Below are 24,626 nucleotides of genomic sequence, written 5' to 3'. Positions count from 1 at the left end.
CAGAGGTGCCAGGGCTTGCCAGACAGAGGTGCCAGGACTGGCCAGAGGTGCCAAGGCTGGCCAGACAGAGGTGCCAGGGCTTGCCAGACGGAGGTGCCAGGGGCTGGCCAAACAGAGGTGCCAGGGCTGGTCAGACAAGTGCCAGGGCTTGCCAGACAGAGGTGCCAGGGGCTGGCCAGACAGAGGTGCCAGGGCTTGCCAGACAGAGGTGCCAAGGCTGGCCAGACAGAGGTGCCAGAGGCGGCCAGACAGAGGTGCCAGACCAGATGGAGGCTTGGCGCCAGGTTCCCCGGAATATTGGACACTAACTCATACCAACGCACGTGCCCAGCTCCACTGAAACTTTCCACTTGCATCTCCATCTCTCTCTCTCCCTCTCTCTCTCTCTCACACACACACAAAAGGAAGTTTTTAATAAGACAAAGAGGCTAAATAATTACAAAAAAAGCTAGATTTTTTGCAAAATCAAACATATCTACATATACGTATTAACTTCGCATAAATAGCCAGGTAAGTTACCCCTCGAAACATTGTCTACTCTGTACAACAAAAGAGTTCCACATCCACAGTTAAGGTAAACAATCACCGGCCTTATTTCATAATGCCGCAAGGCTCATGGTAGGCCAAACTTCTCATTTTTACCAAAGCCACAGGGGAGTCGGGGGCAAGACAATGCTTATCCCGGGGCCAAGAGACACCATATACCCGAAGTTCACAATATATTTTCTTTCTTCTCTCAGTTTTAAGTCCCTAATATGGGACAAAGCCGCCCACTCCCTAGAAAATACAATGAAAATACAACGATTTTTTTTTTACCATTTATACGTTTTTTTTCCGATTGTAGCAATGTTATGACGTCAAAATACGTTGTGGGTGCGACGGCTGTTGAGTCTAGAAGGTCTAGAAGCCAGTTACTTTGGGTCTGCGGGTGCCAGTTTGGGTCTGCGGGTGCCAGTTTGGGTCTATGGGTGCCAGTTTGGGTCTGCGGGTGCCAGTTTGGGTCTGCGGGTGCCAGTTTGGGTCTGCGGGTGCCAGTTTGGGGGTGCGGGTGCCAGTTTGGGTCTACGGGTCCCACTTTGGGTCTACGAGTCTCACTTTGGGTCTACTGGTCCCATTTTGGGTCTGCGGGTCCCACTTTGGGTCTGCGGGTCCCACTTTGGGTCTGCGGGTCCCACTTTGGGTCTGCGGGTCCCACTTTGGGTCTGCGGGTCCCACTTTGGGTCTACGGGTCCCATTTTGGGTCTACAAGTCCCACTTTGGGTCTGGAGTCACTACCACGGACGCTCACACTATAAACAATGCTCCCGTTTTCTCTAAACAGCAACGAACCAACCCAAGCAACCCTCCCAACCAACCGAGGCTCCATGCATAGCAAACGGTTAACATTACCTTGCTTGAATGTTTATTATTATGTCGCATTTTTAACGGATTTTATGGCTAATTCCGTACAAAAAAGCGACGTACGTGAGATGAATGGTTAGACATGTGTTAACTAGTTATACAGATATTGACGACAGGCGGGTCGCGTTTTCTAAGCTTAAGGAGAGGGGGAACTAAGCTAATCTAACTGTATGAGACGTTTAAGAGGGGAAGAACTAAGCTAATCTAACTGAATAAGACGTTTAAGAGGGGGAACTAAGCTAATCTAACTGTATGAGACGTTTAAGAGGGGGAACTAAGCTAATCTAACGGAATAAGACGTTTAAGAGGGGGAACTAAGCTAATATAACTGAATAAGACGTTTAAGAGGGGGGGAACTAAGCTAATCTAACTGAATAAGACGTTTAAACAATCTACCGCTCTTCCTCCTCCTCCTTTAACCTCCCATCTTAGACGAGATTCGATTTTGGACCCAGCGGAGCACAATATCATACCCAATATCATTCTGATTGCAAAACAGCAACATCATCCCAGCTGTCATAAAAATGTCCAGAAAACAATCCCCGGGCGTGTGGCTGACCAATCAGCGCCCGCACCGCTACAGAGATCGCAGAAACAAGGCAGTTAAACTAAAAAAAAAAAACCATCGCAAGCCAAATTTGCCGTTATTCTCGAGGGCCCACAAGGCTCAGTTTCACACACACTGGTTATCCCGCGCATCTGTTGCGCGCGCATCTGTTGCGCGGGTTTTTTTTCCCGCCAATTGTTTGATGTGTAGTTTACGTCGTTTATTTTCCTGTGTTTTATGTGTTAATGTGTCAACGACCTCCTCGCCGTGTCCCTGTGTGGCTAGGGTAGAATCCGGCCGTGTCCCTGTGGTGGTTGGGTAGGATCCGGCCGTGTCCCTGTGGTGTTTAGGGAAGTATCCGGCCGTGTCCCTGTGGTGGTTAGGGAAGTATCCGGCCGTGTCCCTGTGGTGGTTAGGGAAGTATCCGGCCGTGTCCCTGTGGTGGTTAGGGAAGTATCCGGCCGTGTCCCTGTGGTGGTTAGGCTAGGATCCGGCCGTGTCCCTGTGTGGCTAGGGAAGGATCCGGCCGTGTCCCTGTGTGGCTAGGGAAGGATCCGGCCGTGTCCCTGTGAGTCTGGGGAAGGATCCGGCCGTGTCCCTGTGATGCTAGGGGGCGATCCGGCCGTGTCCCTGTGATGCTAGGGGGCGATCCGGCCGTGTCCCTGTGTGGCTAGGGAAGGATCCGGCCGTGTCCCTGTGTGGCTAGGGAAGGATCCGGCCGTGTCCCTGTGAGTCTGGGGAAGGATCCGGCCGTGTCCCTGTGATGCTAGGGTAGGATCCGGCCGTGTCCCTGTGATGCTAGGGGGGGATCCGGCCGTGTCCCTATGAGTCTGGGATAGGATCCGGCCGTGTCCCTGTGAAGCTAGGGAAAGATATACCACCCATTGGACCTCTAGCCTACTTGGACCCTGATATATTTATTGCGAGGTCCGAGGCTGAATACTCTAGATAAAGGTAATGTCGGGTCCTCAACCCTTCCTGATGAACTGAGAGGGAAAGATACATTAATGTATCATCGTTTTATTTGCGCAGTCGACGTATGAGTGTGTATTCGCCTAGTTGTGCTTGCGGGGGTTGAGCTCTGGCTCTTTGGTCCCCGCCTCTCAACTGTCAATCAACTGGTGTACAGATTCCTGAGCCTACTGGGCTCTATCTTATCTACATTTGAATCTGTGTATGGAGTCAGCCTCCACCACATCACTGCCTAATGTATTCTATCTGTTAACTACTCTGACACTGAAAAAAGTTTTTTCTAACGTCTCTGTGGCTCATGTGGGTACTCGGTTTCCACCTGTGTCCCCTTGTTCGCGTACCGCCAGTGTTGAATAGTTTATCCTTGTTTACCCGGTCGATTCCTTTGAGGATTTTGTAGGTTGTGATCATGTGTTTACTGTGTACTTGATTGTGTGTGTTTACTATTTGTGTCTGCAGAATCGAGCTATTAGCTCTTGGACCCCGCCTTTCTAAATGTCAGTCATTTCTCTCTCACACCCAGAATACAGCAGACAACACACACACTAAATCATACTGCTACACATCCTCATCCACACACACACTCCACACTACCATCCGCCACTCATCCACACACTCAAACACGGTTCCATATCCACCCCGTCATCCAATCTCCATCCTCCCATTTCCATTCTAAAAAAAAAATCACATTAGGCTATCTGAAAAGCATTTTTTAAAATCAGATAATTTTTCAATATAACTTTAACCATTGCTAATGACATATGGACATCTCAGACGACCATTTCCTATTACAGACATTTTTGATGCGCTGGAATCTGTAATATAAGCTCGCGACGTCTTCATTAATTGAAAAAGACATGTGTTATTCACAGGTTTTGATGTCCTAGATGCTTCTGAAATGCAAATTAGGCCGTGGCCCTGTACTGTGGCCCTGTACTTACCTAGTTGTGCTTGCGGGGGTTGAGCTGTGGCTCTTTGGTCCCGCCGTGAGCCGGGCTGTGGATGACAGAACACACCAATGCCTCGAGCACCCACTGAGGCCTCTCACCCGGCACCATAAATGCTCTTCACTATTTACTCTGATGTGTGTCTACTTATCTCTCATGGGAGGAGAAGTTCCAGGAGAGAGATTCCTGCCATCCTGAGTGTCTCTCATATCTCAAGTGCCGACACAAAGACAAGAAAATATAGGGGGGAAAAAACTGTTTCATAAATGTTTTTCTGTTTAAATTAACTATGTGCCTTTTTCTTCTCCGCTTTCTCTCACTCTCTCACACTCTCTCACACTCTCTCTCTCTCTCTCTCTCTCTCTCTCTCTCTCTCTCTCTCACACTCTCTCTCTCTCTCTCTCTCTCTCACTCTCTCTCTCTCTCTCTCTCTCTCTCTCTCTCTCTCTCTCTCACACTCTCTCTCTCTCTCTCACACTCTCTCACTCTCTCACACTCTCTCACTCTCTCTCACTCTCTCTCTCTCTCTCTCTCTCTCTCTTTGCTTCTAATAGTAATCATAGTAATAATTGTAATAACTGTAATAATAATAATGATAAAATCAGTAGGAGGATAACTTCTACTCGCAGCTCCAATAATTATCTCATTGATAACTCACGTTAATGTAATTTCATTGTGCGAATAATGATAATAATCAATTACAACACTAATAATAGTCACTCACTTAATAAATAATAAGTATAAAACTATAAAAAATAATGGCAATTACACAGTATCAATAACACTAGTGTCACTAAACCATCATTCTCGTTAGCGCAAACAATCCCAGCACGAGGCCCGGTTCGAATTCCTGATTCGAAATTTTCGAATCCCTGGTTCGAATCCCTGATTCGAACCCCCCTGGAGCCCTCCTGAACCTCATATCTCACAGAATCATTAGGCCTCCCTCTCTCCCTCTCTCTCTCAAGGATCTATATCAGAACAGAAAATACAAGCCGACTGTATTACTCAAAGACATTGAGAGGCGATAAAAGAAGGCAGATTGCATATTGGTTCAGAGCGCCGGGGTGCGGAATTCTGAACCTTGAAGCCTGCAGCTCGAACGACTCGAGTCCCAGGTCGTCTGGCTTCGGAAAATGTCAAGTTAAAATGCGCACTCGCTCCTTCAGGTGACATTTTGCCAGAGATTTATAGTCCGAGGCTCAGTTGGGTCATGCTGGGGAGGACAGGTTTGGGGAGGACAGGTTTGGGGAGGACAGGTTTGGGGGAGGACAGGTTTGGGGGAGGACAAGTTTGAGGAGCACATGTTTGCTGGAGACTGTTCACCTAGCAGTCAATAGGTACCTGGGAGTTAGACAGCTGCTACGGGCTGCTTCCTGGGGTGTAACAAAAAGAGAGGCCTGATCGAGGACCGGGCCGCGGGGATGCTAAGCCCCGAAATCATCCCAAGATCACCAGGTAAGATGTAGAGAAGGAAGTATGTCCTTAGGAGTGTATGTTAGGGCTGATAAGGAGGCATACCCAGGGCTAAAGTGTGTGTGTGTGGGGGGGGGGGGAGGTGATGTACTCACCTAATTGTGCTTGCAGGGGGTTGAGCTCTGGCTCTTTGGTCCCGCCTCTCAAACATCAATCAACGATCATTTTTTTTTTCAATGTCAATAAACTGGGAGGGGTGGTCTAAGTAAAGGCGTGTCTAGGTAAGCGTCACACACACTCACGCACACGCACACATACACACACACACACACACACACACACACACACACACACACACACATATAAATAGGATATCGACAGCAGCATACTCTACACTGGCAAAAGTTAGAACATCATTCAGAAACCTAAGTAAGGAGGCATTTAGGGCTCTTTACACTGCCTACGTGAGGCCAGTCTTAGAGTATGCCGCCTCATCATGGAGTCCCCATCTGAAGAAGCACATAAAATCTGGAAAAGGTTCAGAGGCTTGCAACAAGACTCGTCCCAGAGTTACGAGGGATGGGGTATGAAGAGCGCCTGAAGGAACTGAACCTTACGACACTAGAAAAAAAGAAGGGAGGGGGGATATGATAGGAACGTATCAAATACTCAGAGGGATTGACAGAGTGAACATAGACGAAATGTTCACACGGAATAGTAACAGAACGAGGGGACATGGATGGAAGCTGGAAACTCAGATGAGTCACAGAGATGTTAGGAAGTTTTCTTTTAGCGTGAGAGAAGTGGAAAAATGGAATGCATTTAAGGAGCAGGTTATGGAAGCAAACTCTATTCATAACTTTAAAACTTGAGATGATAGGGAAATAGGACCATAGTCATTGCTGTAAACAACCGATGCTCGAAAGGCGGGATCCAAGAGTCAATGCTCGATCCTGCAGGGACAAATCGGTGAGTACACACACACACACACACACACACACACACACACAAACACACGCACACACGTGCACACACACGCACACACGTGCACACACACGCACACACACACACGTGCACACATGAGCCACAAAGACATTATAAAGAACTGTTTCAGTGTCAGAGTAGTTAACGGATGGAATGCATTAGGCAGTGATGTGGTGGAGGCTGACTCCATACACAGTTTCAAGTGTAGATATGATAGAGCCCAGTAGGCTCAGGAACCTGTACACCAGTTGATTGACAGTTGAGAGGCGTGACCAAAGAGCCGAAGCTCAACCCCCACCAGCACAATTACGTGAGTACAACTAGGTGAGTACTCCCACACACAGCTGAGATGTACATAACTTCACCATTAACGTAGCAAAGAATATTGAACTGTTCAGGAATGATACTTGCAGCATTATGAATACTCAATATATATGAATATATTGAGCATATATAAGAATATATAAGGAATGAGAAATATGAGGGAATCTACATGCGTATAGGTTCGTGCATACATACATACACAAATATTGCACTTCCATATTACACCGTGTCTTTGCTGAGAGCATTATTAAGTTCAACAATTTATTATATATAACATCATCCACATTACCTGTTTTCTGAAGACTGAAGGGGGTACGATGCTAGTCGTGTCTCCCTGGCTCCACTTTCTGTTGCAAACTCACACAATCACTTCCCAACACACATTAACAATAACTCGTTTCCTTCTCTTGTTCCACAAAGCACCAGGAGTATTGACTTTCCTTAACTAGAGAACATTTGATTTATTAATTTAATTTCAGTGGCTCGTGATTTTGTTTCAGTTTCTCCTGGAAATCTTTACGTTTTCGGTTGACTAAAATTTAATGGGTTATTCAACTATTTTACATAATTTTCAGATTTTTATTGTTTTATTTTTTTTTCAACGATTGTTTAATCGTTTGTTTCTCTGTATCTCCTATAACATTTCTTCGTAATTTATCATAACCCGTTATTAGTCATTTCTTGAGCCCAACGATCCGTAACCTGAAAATACAGGCTTGTTATTTCCACATTTTGGAACCCCGAATTGGCTCGCTCACTAGTTATGTAAACACTGCCCAACCGTTGCTATCTTCACTCTGTGCAACGGATATAATCAATCTCTATTCGCACATTGTGCTAGCCGTATATAGTAAATCGTTATTGTCACGGATGTGTAAGCAGGATTCAGTCGCTAGTTATCCGTATATCCACACACTGTTAACTTGATATAGTCGCTATTTATCCGTATACTGTGTAAAAGCTGGATAGTGTCGCTAGTTATCCACACACACTGTGCAATCCGGATTAAGTCACTGGCTATCTTGTCACTGCTACGGCCCAGTCACTTGCTATCGTCCAGGCCAAAGTGTGTGTGTAGCCTCTTGACGTACTGAGGCACTGCCAGCCGCGCTTCTCACTGCCTCCGTCCCTCCCAGTCCGGCTACAACCTGTTGAATAAAGAAACAATATTAACCTACCATTAACAAGGCTACCTTATCAGAACCACGTCACCAAAGTTACATTGACATAGCTAACTTAACAAAGGTACATTAACATAGTTACATCAACGGCAGATGATAACGTCTCCGCAGTCTCGGCCAGATTAAGGGGAAACTAGTGTAATTATGACAGCTCGAATTATATCGAATACTGTTAAATAAAATACAAATATTCCCGATGGATATTTCTTCTTGACAAGGAGCTGGGTTATAAGGGGATTGGAGGGGATCTAATGGCGACCTGGAAGACCGAGGCCCCTCGCTCTAACGACCATTCTAAGCCGCTAAGAACAGCCAAGATACATCCTCAGTTTAAGAGACTGAACATAAATGAGAATTGAAGCAGTTGGCATGGGGGTGTGGAGCTATGGGCTCGCCATAGCCCGTGCTACATGGACATTTCGTTCTGAGTTAGCTAAATCTAAAACAAAGTGAAGTGCGGGATAAAGGAGGGAGAGAGATGCGAGAGAGGAAGGGGAAAGGAAAAGAGAGGGAAGAATAGGGCATAGAGAGAGGGACGAATAGGGCAAGGAGAGAGGGAAGAATTGAGGGATGGAGGGAAGATAATAACTCCGCCCTAGACAAGAAGCTGAGAAGCAATTCGAGGCAATTCTCAGCAGCAAAACAGCTTCCAATTTTCTGTAATTAACTCTTGCGAACACGTTCAGCAGAGGCCGTTTCTGCTGGGCACGATTTTCCGCTTTCCTGTCTGGTGCCTTAAGTCTGCTTGCTGGCTTGTCTGCTTTCTTGCTACACAGACTTCACTCTGATGGGGAGAAGCCCCATTTCCCTGTCCGTATAATGCGTTCGTTCTGAGTGGCAGGCAGGAATACTACTTCCTTATCTGATGACCGAGAACCCTGGTTCTGATAGGCAGGAGACTCGCATCTAAGTCTACTGACTTGATTCTGAGGGGCAGAAGTCATGCTTCCCTGTTTAATGATTTGGTTCTGATGGGCAAAGAATCCCATTCCCTCTTCCTCATAACCTAGTTCTGATGGACTCACTCACCAGTTGCCCATCAGCTCCTCAAGGCACTCACGGCACCTTCACTTTCATCAAAACATACTCCTTTGGTTATGAATAATGAAGCTTGATTAGAGTGGCACTCGGCACCCCCAGCGTCAAAAGCTTCATTACGGCCGCCTCCAGACTAAACCTTGCTCGTAAAAGTGTCGTACGTGGGTTGTGAAGGACTTAGGGGGAGGAACAAGTCTAGCCAATTCATTCGGTGCGCAGACAGACAAGAGGCCGACAGACGGAGCTGAATGGGCTAACCCACAGCCCTAAGGGGGCTGACGGTGGCTAAGGGTGATGTACGACCGGCCATTACCCTTTGCTGATGAAATCTGGGGAGTCAGGGGGAGAGAGAGAGAGGGGCGTTTAATCTTAAGAGTCCACTAGTGGTTCTAGCCTCGTCCCTCTGTCTGCCTCAATACTACTTACGCTCTTCTCGGTCTAGATAGAGGATAGAGTATTCCTGTAAATCAATGCCTAGCCCTTACACTGTCTTGGGATAGGAGAGCACCTTTCTGTTCACTTGGGGCCAGATTTATGAAGCAGTTACGAAATTACTTACGAACGAGTACATCTTTCCTCAATCTTTGACGGCTTTGGTTACATTTATTAAATTATGAAAACTTGCCAATCAACTGTTGTTATTGTTATAAACAGCCTCCTGGTGCTTCGGAGCTCATTAACTGTTTAATAATTGTAAACAAAGCCGCCAAATATTGAGAAAAGATGTACAGGTACGTAAGTGTTTGCGTAACTTCTTCGTGAGTCTAGCCCCAGGAAGATCGGTACAGAACTAAGTCTGGAATAACACACAGAAATCACAATTGCGTGATGCATCAAATGAACCAATCCACAAGGGCCGTAGGTTCGAATCCTCGTCACGGCCCTTGTGGATTTGTTCATTTAAGTCTGGAATCTAAATGCTAACCAGACGCGGACCGGAAGGCCAACATTGCCTTAATGATGCATTGAGGTATAGCCTTTGATTAATGGGTTATAGCGACGTTTGGGCAAGACCTCATCTTGCGCGTTATGGGGGGCTCAAGCCCTCATCTTGCGCGTTATGGGGAAGTTCAAGTGCTCTCTACTTTGACGAGCCCGGGTAAGCGCAGCCAGAGTTGGGATGGTTGAGTGATATCGGTTCCTGTCGCCACTACCACAATCACCAGTAGTGCTGCTACCAGCACCATTATCCCCTCCACTACCAGTACCAATGCCACGATCACTACCACCACCAGCCATCACTGGCGTGTCAGAACGGTTGGATTATAAGGCAACTGGTACACTGAGCCTTGTAAGCTGGATACAGAGAGCTAGAGCTCATTTCCCCTCAACCACCACACACCCACCATCACCACCACCACAAGCACCACCACCACCACCACCTTCACCACCACCTCACCACCACCTTCACCACCATCACCTTCACCACCACCTCACCACCACCACACCTAGCAGAACCAACAACCCAACCACCAACAAAGGCACCAACCACCCCTTCCCCCCCTCCACCAACACCCCACCCCACCCCCTGTGACCCCAACCCAAGCATAAATTCCTTCTCAGGAAAAATACCTGTGAATTAACGATGACGTCATGGCTTCCACCTGCCGCAGGTGGGGGGTAGGAGGGGGTCTCTAAGCCTATTGTTATCAACAATGAACCGGTTTTCACTACCAACATTTCAACTACCACCACAACCAACCACTTACCACCACAACCATCCTTTACTGCCACCACCACTATGTGTGCGTGTGAGAGAGCTTTTACACATTTGTGTACATGAATGTATGTTGGGTGTTTAAGTGATGTGTGTGTGTGTACTCACCTATTTGTGCTTGCGGGGGGGGGGGGTTGAGCTCTGGCTCTTTGGTCCCGCCTCTCAACTGTCAATCAATTTTTTCACACACACACACAATCCCCAGGAAGCAGCCCGTAGCAGCTGTCTAACTCTCAGGTACCCATTTACAGCTAGGTAAACATCAGGATGAAAGAAACTGCCAATTTGTTTCCGCCTCAGCCGGGGATCGAACCCGCATCCTTCAGACTACGAATACCGAGCGCCGTCCACTCAGCCGTCAGGCCTCCCCTATAGATTAGTATACAATGTATACAAACATTCGAGCATGCAGAGTCCTTCTATACACATGTCTACATGTGAAATATCCACATTAATAGAGGGCTTCTGCAAAAGGGCTATTCATGCCCGTGCTACCCAAGAGATGGCACGGGCATGAATAGCCCATAATAGCCCGAATAGCGAGATTGCAATGACGTTTCTTCGTAGCTTGCTACGGAGGCTTGCAATCCTATTTCTGAACCAGTGATTATACCAATTCGTTTCAGAAATGTCAATTTATCCAACATGAATCCAGGTGCAAAATTGGTTTGATAGTTGGTGAAGAATTTATTTGTATCCCTCTTTCCCCTTCTGTTAAAGCCTCTTAGAGCTTCCGTCTTTACGCTTTCCTAGAGCGCTTAGAGTTTTCTTAGAGTTTTCTCTTCACTAGAAGACATCCTAATGTAATAATAATAATAATTAGTAAAATAATAATATTTTATTTAGAAGAAGATACAATGAGTTTGTGAGCTTAATTAACATTGATGTTTTTTACACTCTTGCAAAGTCAGTAACACGCATAGCGTTTCGGGAGCATGACGGCGGAGTGGGCAACGCTCAGGATTCGTAGTTCTAAACTTCCGGGTTCTATCCCCGGAGGTGGTCGAAACAAATGGGCAGAGTTTCTTTTACCCTGAAGCGTCTGTTTACCTAGCATTAAATAGGTACCTGGGAGTTAAGACAGCTATTACGGGTTGCTGCTTCCTGAAGGAGTGTAATAAAAAGGAGGCCTGGTCGAGGACCGGGCCGCGGGGACGCTAAGCCCTGAAATCATCTCAAGATAAGGATTGTCTTGGATTAACTTGATCGCCTGTCTCATTGTATGTTCAATACAGTATACATCTGTGCTGTATTAAGGCGGCCAAACCAGTTCTGCAGTCGATGGATAATGTTATCGATTTATTGGGCTCTGTAGAGAGTTATTAAGGTCACCACAATAGTCTATTGACCAGCCAGCAAGGATACTTTTGTCCTGAATATAGTCCAGGGCACCAGATTCACGAAGCAGTTACGCAAGCACTCACGAACTTATACATCTTTTCTCAATCTTTGGCGGCTTTTGTTTACAATTATTAAACAGTTAATGAGCTCCGAAGCACCAGGAGGCTGTTTATAACAATAACAACAGTTGATTGGCAAGTTTTCATGCTTGTAAACTGTTTAATAAATATAACCAAAGCCGTCAAAGATTCAGGAAAGATGCACAGGTTCGTAAGTACTTGTGTAACTGCTTCGTGAATCTGGCTCTAGGATTTTATTTACACACAAGTGTCATTTGTGTATATATTTACCCCTTGTAGTATAGATTTATTATTGGTAACGCGTCCGTTCACAAATCTTTAAACATTCTGAAAAATTATACAATAATTTCTTGGTTTTGAATCCATACTAGTCATAATTTTTTTTTAAAAGGAACTGAGAGTTATTTCGCAAAGGTAGTATTGCTGAGCTTATACCTGGTAGTTCTCTATTGATTTTCCCATACTAAGAACCCTACTCTCGTCAGTGCTGAATCGCAGATACCAATTTTAGTTTTAGGAAAGACCTGGGTAAATACTGGTTCGGTAACAGGGTTGTTGATTTGTGGAACCAATTACCGCGTAACATAATACAAGAAGGATCCCTCGATTGTTTCAAGCGTAGGTTAGACATATATATATTATATTATAAATATATATATATTTCGGAGAAATTACAAAATGTTTTGGGCTCACTCTTATATCTTCGTTCCTTACTTACAATCGCCTATCCTGGGTTCGATTCCCGGCCGTGACAGAAATAGTTGAGCAAGTTTCCCTTTACCTAATGCCTCTGTTCACCTAGGAATGAATAGATACCAGGGAGTTAGACAACGGTTGGGGGGGGGGGACCTCGTTAACTTGAACACCGTGAACTACTGCAAATATGTCAGGCAATTAAGTGGTATAAATGACACGTTATCTTGCGGTTATCTTGAGATGATTTCGGGGCTTTAGTGTCCCCGCGGCCCGGTCCTCGACCAGGCCTCCACCCCCAGGAAGCAGCCCGTGACAGCTGACTAACACCCAGGTACCTATTTTACTGCTAGCTAACAGGGGCATAGGGTGAAAGAAACTCTGCCCATTGTTTCTCGCCGGCACCTGGGATCGAACCCAGGACCACAGGATCACAAGTCCAGCGTGCTGTCCGCTCGGCCGACCGGCTGTAACGGGGGGTGGGGGAAATAGCTCTATCTTGTCCATTATTCCACCCCCCAGTTAACTAACGAGGCCGGGGGAAACAGCTCTCTCTAGTCCGTTATCCCGTCCCCAGTTAGCTAACTATTCTAGAGCACCTCCAGAGTTCCTAAGGCAACCTCTCTCGTTCAACACCTTGTAACCTAGGTATTTGACTACCTAGGTGCTAAGACTACAAGGCGCCGTAACTGGATCAGCTACCCGAAACTCTAGAGAGAACTCTAGAATACAGAATCATTGCCACAAACGTATAAGAGAAAACGAAAGGAAAGAAATGAATAGTGAAGTAATTAGTGAGGGTTTGGGGTGAGAGGTAGGGAGGTGGGAGGAGCGAGGAGGGTCATTAGTTGAAAGTGAGAGTTTAGAGAGGGGTGGAGGGAGAGGTGTAGATAGGTAGAAGGAGAAGAGTAGATAGTAGAAGTAGAAGAGTAGATAGTAGAAGACGAAATGCTGCTACCATCCATTCATGATCATTACATACAAGACAAGGAATGGAACTTGTCTGTATCACAATATTCACCAAAGATGTTATCAAGAGATCATTATTAGTATGGTCCCATCTTTATCATGTACTCATTCTAAACCATGAAACCAGTAACCACAGAGGCTTTCTCACCTCAACTCAAAATCTCTAGGGAACAAAATAAAGTCCATTTAAATAATAAATTCAACAATTATATTTTTCATGATAAATATCATAACTTAAGCAATCAAATTAAAATGTTAAAGATTAATATTCAAAGTGAGTCATCCTCCAAGAATCTGAGAACCCTACAACTGACTGCCCCTGATCATCACACAACACTTGTAAAACACGACAAGTCACCTTAATGTTCACTCACCGAGGACTGAGTCTAAGTTGAATAGAGAGGGGGGGGGAGTCTGCAATTTTCAGGCAGCGTCACCCCCCGTCTGGTGACGGCCTATCTCGACGGCTGGCTTCTGCTCTGCTCCGCTGGCTGGTCTCCTATTCTTAATGCTCTCGAATCGATAGTTCTCCGAGTATGTATTGGGGAGCCTAGTAACTAACTCCGCCCACCAGTAGATAGCCTGAGGCACTCTACCAAGCCACTCCTTAAACGTCGGCATGTTTGAAGGCTACCAGGCTCCAATTAAGAGATTAGTAGAAGCAAGGTGAAATTCGCATGATCTGACCTCAGGTCACTTGAGGTCATTAACGCTTTGAGGTGTGAGATCTCAGGCCGACAACCTGGCGCCTTTCCCAATTCCTGTCTCTGACTCATATTCTATATATATTTTAAATAAACTAAACCAAACACTTTTACAGTGTTACACGGCTCCCACGTGGGTATAAATGACACAAGAGTGTCATTTCGTGAAGCTGTGTTGTGAAACAATGTTATTGAAGATGGTTACCAATGGCCATTTCCCCCCCCCCCAACAATCGACGCTAAACTAATTAGGGGATAGTTATATGACAACCATCTATCTCGCTTTGTTAAAATTGGAACATTGTTCGCAGTCCTCCACAATTTTGGCACAGTGCCTAGTTTCTGTCGGTGTTGGGTCACCTCCCTGTCACGGGGGCCTGACAGCTGAGTGGACAGCGCTACGGATTCGTAATCCTGAGGTTCCGGGTTCGATCCCGGTGGAGGTAGACACAAATCGGCATAGTTTCTTTTACTCTAATGAACTTGTTTATCAAGCATTAAATAGGTACCTGGGAGTTAGACAGCTGCTACGGACTGCTTCCTGGGGATGTGTAACTAAAAAGAGGCCTGGTCGAGGACCGGGCCGCGAGGACGCTAAGCCCCGAAATCATCTCAACATAACCTCAAGAAGAAGAAGATGATGATCCTGGAGGTTTAAGATTCTCCAATGCGTTCCCAACAGCACTAAATTCCACGAAGCTAACCTAACCTAACCTAACCGAGGATCCAAGAACAGAAAACGGAACATCGCGTCAATTTCGCGAGCCGCTGCCATTCTTAGTCCATCTGTTTTGTTGGCCTTAAGGAGCTGGACGTCAAAAAGCGATATGCAGGCGAATGGGTTGGCCAGGTTTCGACAGCGTCCCAAAGTTTCGTGATGGACTTTAGAGTTTATTTCAGGACTTGTAATGTGGTACACTGAGGGAGGTGGTGGATAGTGGTGGATATAGAAATGTGTACGACCGTAGGGAGGATTTATGTGTGTGAGTGTTGCTCTGAGAGGATTTATGTGTTTGAGTGTTGTTCTGAGAGCATTTGTGTGTGTGTGTGTGTGTGTGTGTGTGTGTGTGTGTGTGTGTGTGTGTGTGTGTGTGTGTGTGTGTGTGTGTGTTGCTCTGGGAGGATTTATATGTGTGTGTGAGTGTTGCTCTGGGAGGATTTATGTGTTTGAGTGTTGCTCTGGGAGTATTTGTAGGGTGTGTAAATCCCAGGTAGGATTTACGAGTGTGTGGATTTAAAAGTGTCAAATGGACTCGCGCTCGTGTGGTGGTAGAATGAAGGAACTCTTTGTATTTTTAAATAAATAAAAATATATACAAAAATACGACCCAAGGGGTCACGTAGCACTGTAGGCTTCGTCCTCGACTCACAATCGGGGATCCTAGGTTCGATTCCTTGCTAGGACAAACGGTTAGGCACGTGTCCTTTCACCTAATGCTCCTGTTCACCTAGTGATATATAGTTATCACCGGGTTAGGTGACTGTTGTTGGGGGGGGGAATCTAAGAGGAAAAGCAAGGGAAAAGGTACAAAAGTTATCTGAAACGGGTTTACAATGAGAAATGGGTATTCACCTCTCTCTATATATATATATATAAATCCCTGTGAGGCAGTGAAATCCTCTCCCTAATGGACCAAACAATTTTGCGTGAGTTTTTTTTAAGTCTGTCGAATTAATATATTTTTTCCGAGCCAATACTAGCAAGCCCTTCAATGACCTTAAATAATTGTATATAATCAAATCTTCTCCATTTAAGACTGATGAAATCCGCAATGCATGTGTGTACAGACTGAGCATTTACATAATAAATAACATTGCAGAAAGCAACACAAAAAGCGAGCATTAGTCTACCAACAGAGGGAGTCTACCAGCTGTCATTGTAAGAGCAAAGAATTTATGAAATGGAGCAACACTGTATAGAGTGAAAAGGGAGGAGAGAGGGAATTTATGAACACTGCATTGGAGAGGAATTAATGTATGACACGCAATGTAGTTCGAGGGGGTTAAATAAATCCCTAATAAATGCAGTGTGCAATAAATTGGGGGTCAAATGGGAATATTAATTCAGGAGGGTACAGCGAGGTATGGTTGACGGAGCTTAGTGTACCATGGTCTGTACCAGTGTACCACAGTACACTAGTACATGGTCCCTCCCAGTGTACCACGATCCGTACCACTGTACCACGGTCCCAAGTTGTTGTAATGGAGTTGACACGGCCGTCAACTTGCCTGCAAGATACAGGTCTCAACTGCTAACTTGCCTGACTTGGCTGTCAAGAATATTCCCATTGAGTAATCCAGTAGTTGCCTATCAAACAATAACCCCCCCCCCCCTTCCTTGCTGTCTTCCTCTTTATAACTCGTCCTAATGTTTGCAATCATCAGCAAACACCGAGAGGAATGAACAAATCCACAAGGGCCGTGACGAGGATTCGAACCTAAGGCAGCGTCTGGGATGCTCTCAGACGCAGGTTCGAATCCTCGTCACGGCCCTTGTGGATTTGTTCATTTGATGCATCACGGCTATTGTGTTTTGTGTAATCGAGAGGAATGAATCATTTCACTCTGGAAGATCATTTCCATATATGAGAGAGAGGAATTATTAAGTGATGAATAATATGATAATATCAGACCACATAGGAAGGATTAAGATAAGGAATTTCCTCAAGTACTTCCGCGCTTATTAATACAACTTCAGAAGGATATATATCATCCTTCTCACCATAATTATTACGCTAATTCCTTCCATATCTAGCCGGATGATTGCGATATCCAGCAGCTGCCGACGCCATTGGCGATATCTAGCCCAATAGTTACCACCCTCAGGCCTCCATTTCTGCGATAGCTGACCGAATATTTGCGATATCCGGCCGTGGCGCCGCCACTCCTAACCGGCCGCTCAATACATCCCTCTGCCAGATTAATAATATACCTTTATTACATTTTTACTACATTTTTATTGCGTTAAAAATGTAATGAAAATATTACATTTTTAAGACCAAAGATTGCGGGATTTTATATGTGGTCTAAGGCCTCGTGGTAGTGATGGTGGTGATGGTGGTAGTGGTGGTGGTGATGGTGGTGATAGTGGTGGAACAGGCCGCCTCCAAAATTTGCATAATGACCTCGATAATATTAATGAAAAGCGCCGCGGGCAATTAGGCCTACTCCTGAGCCTACCAGACTGGCGGTTTGAGTGACTGCACTCGCCTGCCTATTTGGCACCAGAGTGCCACCAGGAGTTACTGTACTCTACCCCCCTGGCACTCCTGTCCGATATTCTAGACCTGTCTAACACCCGTCACCTTGTCTATCACCCGTCACCCTGTCTACACCCGTCACCCTGTCTACACCCGTCACCCTGTCTACACCCGTCTCCCTGTCTACACCCGTCTCCCTGTCTACACCCGTCACCTTGTCTACACCCGTCACCCTGTCTACACCCGTCACCCTGTCTACACCCGTCACCCTGTCTACACCCGTCACCCTGTCTACACCCGTCACCCTGTCTATACCCGTCACCTTGTCTACACCCGTCACCCAGTCTACACCCGTCACCCTGTCTACACCCGTCACCCTGTCTATACCCGTCACCTTGTCTACACCCGTCACCCTGTCTACACCCGTCACCCTGTCTACACCCGTCACCCTGTCTATACCCGTCACCTTGTCTACACCCGTCACCCAGTCTACACCCGTCACCCTGTCTACACCCGTCACCCTGTCTATACCCGTCACCTTGTCTACACCCGTCACCTTGTCTACACCCGTCACCTTGTCTACACCCGTCACCTTCCTTAATACGATGTTAATTCCTGCCGTCAATTTTGTACACTCGATTACACCTTAAGTGACGGAGTAGTTAGTACGTCACTTTAATGTGACGGAGCAGTAAGTGAGTCACTTTAACGTGACGCAGCAACCAGTGCGTCACCCAGTAACGTGACGCAACAGCCAGTGCGTCACCCAGTAACGTGACGCAGTAGCCAGTGCGTCACCCCAGTAACGTGACGCAACAGCCAGTGCGTCACCCAGTAACGTGACGCAGCAACCAGTGCGTCACTTTAACGTGACGCAGCAACCAGTGCGTCACTTTAACGTGACGCAGCAACCAGTGCGTCAGCCAGTAAAGTGACGCAACAGTCAGTGCGTCACCGGGGCGTGCGTCAACCTCTTGTTTACTGTTTTCATTAAGGGAGTTTCATGGTTCTCGTTCATATCCGGTTTGTTTCACGTTCCCCTCGTTCAACGAGGCTGTTGCTGTTCCTCTGGCATTTTCGGTCTATTTTTTTGTACTGTAATTGTGTTTGAGTGTGTACTAAGTCGCTTGCGGAGGTTGAGCTCCGGCTCCTTGGTCCTGCCTCTATACTGTCAGTTAATTGTTGCATTATCCCCTCCTGTGGTTATTTATACATTTTTTATGTTTTCATCCTTTTAATATCTATCGTGTATCTAATATGTATTTATCATGTCTCTAACATGTCTCCTCTCTTCCCTTTCCTACGATAGACCTCGATCCTACGGTTTTACCGCGAACACCATCACAGGCAGACGTTTTGCACATATTGTTGATTGACTGTCGAGAGGCGGGACCAAAGAGCCAGAGCTCAACCCCCGCAAGCACAACTAGGTGAGTCCTATCGTTTATCGCCACCTGACTGGTTCACCAGCATCATCTTACTCACGTAAAGTGCATGTCCTTTCCTATCCCTCTCTCCCTCTCCTTCTCTCCCTCTCCTTCTCTCCCTCACACTCTCTCTCCTACTCTCCCTGTCCCTCACACCTTCTCCCTCCTCTCGCCTAATTATCTCCTTCTTTTGTGTCTCCTCTTTCAACATTATCTCCGTCTTCTTTCTAATTCTCATTTGTCCATCTTTATCTTACTCTGTCTTTATTCCTTCCCCTCAAATCCGGCCATCTTTGTCCTTGGCTCCTCCACCTTCTTCACTCCGTTCCTTCCTCTCTTTCTCTTTCCCCTAGCCACTGGCATTCTCTCTCTTCCACACTCCAGAACTTTCTTTCCCTTCTTCCTCTCCCCTACTCCCCTACCCTACCTTCCTACCCTACACTCCTGCCCTACACCCCTGCCCTACACCCCTACCCTACACCCCTACCCTACACCCCTACCCTACACCCCTACCCTACACCCCTACCCTACACCCCTACCCTACACCCCTGCCCTACACCCCTACCCTACACCCCTACCCTACACCCCTGCCCTACACCCCTGCCCTACACCCCTACCCTACACCCCTGCCCTACACCCCTACCCTACACCCCTACCCTACACCCCTACCCTACACCCCTACCCTACACCCCTGCCCTACACCCCTACCCTTCACCCCTACCCTACACCCCTACCCTACACCCCTACCCTACACCCCTGCCCTACACCCCTACCCTACACCCCTGCCCTACACCCCTACCCTACACCCCTACCCTACACCCCTACCCTACACCCCTGCCCTACACCCCTGCCCTACACCCCTGCCCTACACCCCTACCCTACACCCCTACCCTACACCCCTGCCCTACACCCCTGCCCTACACCCCTGCCCTACACCCCTCCCCTACACCCCTGCCCTACACCCCTGCCCTACACCCCTGCCCTACACCCCTACCCTACACCCCTGCCCTACACCCCTACCCTACACCCCTACCCTACACCCCTACCCTACACCCCGGCCCTACACCCCTACCCTTCACCCCTACCCTACACCCCTACCCTACACCCCTACCCTTCACCCCTACCCTACACCCCTACCCTACACCCCTGCCCTACACCCCTGCCCTACACCCCTACCCTACACCCCTACCCTACACCCCTACCCTACACCCCTACCCTACACCCCTACCCTACACCCCTGCCCTACACCCCTACCCTACACCCCTCCCCTACACCCCTGCCCTACACCCCTACCCTACACCCCTACCCTACACCCCTGCCCTACATCCCTACCCTACACCCCTCCCCTACACCCCACCCCTACACCCCCTCTCTCAAAAGCTAATCTATTCACGGTCTTGACCCCAACACAAAAACACATCTCACGTGACAGTGAATACTAGCATTAACCTCAATTTAATAAGACTATCAAAATCCTCAGATTAGGCAAAATTGTAATTAATTTTGTCAATAAAGATGTTAATAATAATAACACATGCCGCCATTTTATTCGTCCTTAAAAATTTAGAATTTCGAGACAGACTTCGAAATTTTAGCTTCGAGAGAGAGGGTCAGCGGCGTTCCCATTGGCTGACCGCTGCCTGAAATATGACTCGCCAAGCTGGAAAGGAAAACGGGAGAGGTGGGGGTCTCTACCTGGGTCGTATTTTCTGCGTCGTGAGATACAAATGGAAAATGGATGTAGAGTTACAGTGGGACATTACGGCCGGTCGGCTCCTGAATCCTCCTCACGGTGGATTCAACTCCCTTCTTTCCCTGCTCGTCTTAGAGCCATATACCTCTCCCGTTTGACAATTTATTATTCCTCTCTTTCTTATCTCCCTCCTTCTCCTCTGTCTTGAATCTTCTCCTTCCTTCCGCTGGTCGGTTCAGCTTGCTTTGTTATCTCTTGGGGGTTTATTTGTTTACTCTCTCTCTCTTTCTCTCTCTCTCTCTCTCTCTCTCTCTCTCTCTCTCTCTCTCTCTCTCTCTCTCTCTCTCTCTCTGTGAGTCAATCCATTTATCTCTTTTTCTTTCATTTGCCTTGCCTTTACTCTCTGGTTATCTCTGCCACACACATTCCTACTCTCTATCTCAATTCCCTCCAAGCCTGCCTGACTGCTTGCCCTCAAGCCTGCCTGACTGACCGCTTGCCCTCCAAGCCTGCCTGACTGATTGCTTGCCTCCAAGCCTGCCTGACTGATTGCTTGCCTCCAAGCCTGCCTGACTGATTGCTTGCCTCCAAGCCTGCCTGACTGCTTGCCCTCAAGCCTGCCTGACTGACCGCTTGCCCTCCAAGCCTGCCTGACTGATTGCTTGCCTCCAAGCCTGCCTGACTGATTGCTTGCCTCCAAGCCTGCCTGACTGATTGCTTGCCTCCAAGCCTGCCTGACTGCTTGCCCTCAAGCCTGCCTGACTGACCGCTTGCCCTCCAAGCCTGCCTGACTGATTGCTTGCCTCCAAGCCTGCCTGACTGATTGCTTGCCTCCAAGCCTGCCTGACTGATTGCTTGCCTCCAAGCCTGCCTGACTGATTGCTTGCCTCCAAGCCTGCCTGACTGATTGCTTGCCTCCAAGCCTGCCTGACTGCTTGCCCTCCAAGCCTGCCTGACTGCTTGCCCTCCAAGCCTGCCTGACTGATTGCTTGCCTTCCAAGCCTGCCTGACCGCTTGCCCTCCAAGCCTGCCTGACCGCTTGCCCTCCAAGCCTGCCTGACTGACAGCGTTCAAATCTCTATACCCTAGATCATCTCTACATCCCAGACAGTCCCTACACCATAGGTAGTCTACACCCTAGACAACGCCCATAACAGAAGCAGGATCAACACCCCCTACACGACCCCTACACACCCCTACACGACCCCTACACACCCTACACGACCCCTACACACCCTACACGACCCCTACACACCCTACACGATCCCTACACACCCTCTACACATCCCTACACACCTCTACACACCTCTACACGACCCCTACACACCTTGATTCTTTTTCGCCTCGTGCTTTTCTTCTCTCCCCTCCAGAATATATTTGTCTCACTCGCTTATTCCTTTTTCATTCCAGTCTCCCATCCTCCCTTTCCCTCCCTCTAGCCTTTCCTACCTTCCAACTTCCCTTCATATCACCATTTATTCCACCCTTCCTCACTCATGTCTTCCCTTTCTTTCTCCCTTTAGCTCTCTCTCTCTCTCTCTCTCTCTCTCTCTCTCTCTCTCTCTCTCTCTCCCTCTCTCTCTCTCCCTCTCTCTCTCTCTCTCTCTCTCTCTCTCTCTCTCTCTCTCTCTCTCTCTCTCTCTCTCTCTCTCTCTCCCTTTCTACCCTTCCTCCCTCTCTCACAGGGGGGGGGGGGGCCTGACAGCTGAGTGGATTGCGCTCCGGACTCGTAATCCTGGGGTCTGGGGGTTCGATACCCGGTGATGGCGAAAACAAATGGGGTAGACTTTCTTTGATGCCCCTGTTACCTAACAGTAAATAGGTACCTGGGAGTTAGACAGCTGCCACAGGCTGCTTCCTGAGTGTGTGTGGGGGAAAAATAGCAGTTAGTAACAGTTGAGAGGCGGACCGAAAGAGAAAAGCTCAATACCCCCGCAAGCACAACTAGGTGAATATATATATATAAATATATATATATTACTTGCTATCTATCCATATCTATCCATTCCCTGGCTTTTTATTATTCCCCCCCCCCCTCCCTTCCCCTGCTACCTCTCCCCCTCTACCCCTGCTACCTCCCCTCACCCCCAGCCTCCTGTATTGTATACTGGAGTACAAAATTCTTGTATCATCATCCTTTTTGGTGTATGTCTGTTTAGCTCTGGTGGCGTGGAGGTGGTGTGGTCTGACCCCCCCCCCCTGCCCCCCTGCCTTGTCCCCTCACTCTTATCCACCCTTTCCTCTTCCCCTTTTCTTCTTGCAGTTTCTCATTTTACTCTTCATTTTCCTCAGTTTCTCATTCTATTTATCTCCTATTGCGTCTCCTATCTAGGTCGCTTTTTCCCCCCTTTTCTTTCTTTTTATCTTTTACGACTTCCTTTCCCTTTTTCTGCTTTCCCGTTTCCTCGTTATGTTCTGTTCCATCTCCTCTTTCTTGACGCTTCCATCATGACTTGTCTCCAGCAATCAGTGGACGAGCTCCCTCTCCCTCTCTCTCTCTCTCTACACCCCTTTCTCACCTCTCCCTTCCCTCTCTCTCTCTCCCTCTTCTCTCTCTCTCCCTCTCTCTCCCTCACCTCTCCCCTTACTCCTATCCACATCCCGGGTACCATTAAAACATAGTCACACTCGCTGGCACACAGCCATTAACCCACACCCATTTAAGCCCTCATTTGACACCACGTAAAATCCCGTGGTTGATTTCTTCACGTGACTGGGGGAAAAAATAATCACATGTCTGGACATAAATCCTGAAGCCAACAACCCTTAGAGGGATTTATTGAAGACGACGCTATATTATAAATCCCCTCCTGACGGCCGCAACACTAATCCCTCCAATCACTAATCCCCTAAACAGCCATTACCTGTAATGGACTGAAATAATAACTTGCAAAATACACATAACTAGCGTATGAAATTTATTCCGATTGTGTGTGTGTGTGTGTGTGTGTGTGTGTGTGTGTGTGTGTGTGTGTGTGTGTGTGTGTGTGTGTGTGTGTGTGTGTGTGCGCGCGCGCGTGTGCTGAGCAGCTCAATAGATCTCAAGGCCACAATAATACACATTGTTTATCCCTGCATAGGTTCAGTTGGGCTCTATGCGTTCGAGAAGCGCATGCCACTGAGTGGGCTTCGTCGCTTAATTACACCTGCGAGTCCAGCCCGTGTGCTAGTGTGGCGCTCAGGCACTGTGCATGCTCAAGCACCCCTCACACACTGACACACTCTACTTCCTCCTCCCCTCACACACTGACAGCTCCAGTCATACGCAAATTAAATTGATATCAATCAGGTCGTTCAGGATGTTTGATGTCTCGTTTCCTGAATGTTTCAACTACAATATTATAGTGTGTTTTCCTCCACTCGTGGTCTACGCTTGCTCTGATTTTGATGAATGGTTGTTTGGCTGTGTGTTTGATGAGTAATTACTTTGTTGAGTCCACGGAGCGTGTAGGGAGTTACACACACAAACCACACACACCACACACACACACACCACACACACACACACACACACACACACACACACACCACACACACACACACACACCACACACACACACTTTTCAGTGTGTGTGTGGAACTTTTTCAGTGTCAGAGTAGTTAACGGATGGAATGCATTAGGCAGTGATGTGGTGGAGGCTGACTCCATACACAGTTTTAAATGTAGATATGATAGAGCCCAGTAGGCTCAGGAATCTGTACACCAGTTGATTGACAGTTGAGAGGCGGGACCAAAGAGCCAGAGCTCAACCCCCGCAAGCACAACTGAGTACACACACACACACACACACACACACACACACACACACACACACACACACTGTAAAATACTGCACAGGGCAATTCCATGGCTAAATATAGCCCACTGGCTATAGTCATGAATTAGACCCTTGGGAACGCGGGGAAGGATTAAGAAGGGAGAGAGAGAGAGAGAGGGAGGTGGGAGAGGTGGGAGAGGGAGAACTTGTCACACACTCACTGTAAGTGATTCC

The 24,626-nt window shown here is 47.4% G+C and overlaps 1 protein-coding gene across 3 annotated transcripts in view; it reads right to left on the bottom strand.

Moving 5' to 3' along the window:
• The window catches only part of LOC123773935 (carboxypeptidase N subunit 2), a 413,516-nt gene that overhangs the window by 343,172 nt on the left and 45,718 nt on the right, over positions 1–24,626 (bottom strand). For all 3 annotated transcript variants that reach the window (XM_069318662.1, XM_069318661.1, XM_069318663.1), the window contains one exon: positions 6,881–7,739. The gene's annotated coding sequence lies outside the window, so the exon portion shown is untranslated. The remainder of the gene's footprint in view (positions 1–6,880; positions 7,740–24,626) is intronic.

Source organism: Procambarus clarkii, chromosome 91, assembly GCF_040958095.1.
Source record: "Procambarus clarkii isolate CNS0578487 chromosome 91, FALCON_Pclarkii_2.0, whole genome shotgun sequence".
Lineage (NCBI taxonomy): Eukaryota > Metazoa > Arthropoda > Malacostraca > Decapoda > Cambaridae > Procambarus > Procambarus clarkii.
This window is presented reverse-complemented; position numbering and strand designations above follow the sequence as displayed.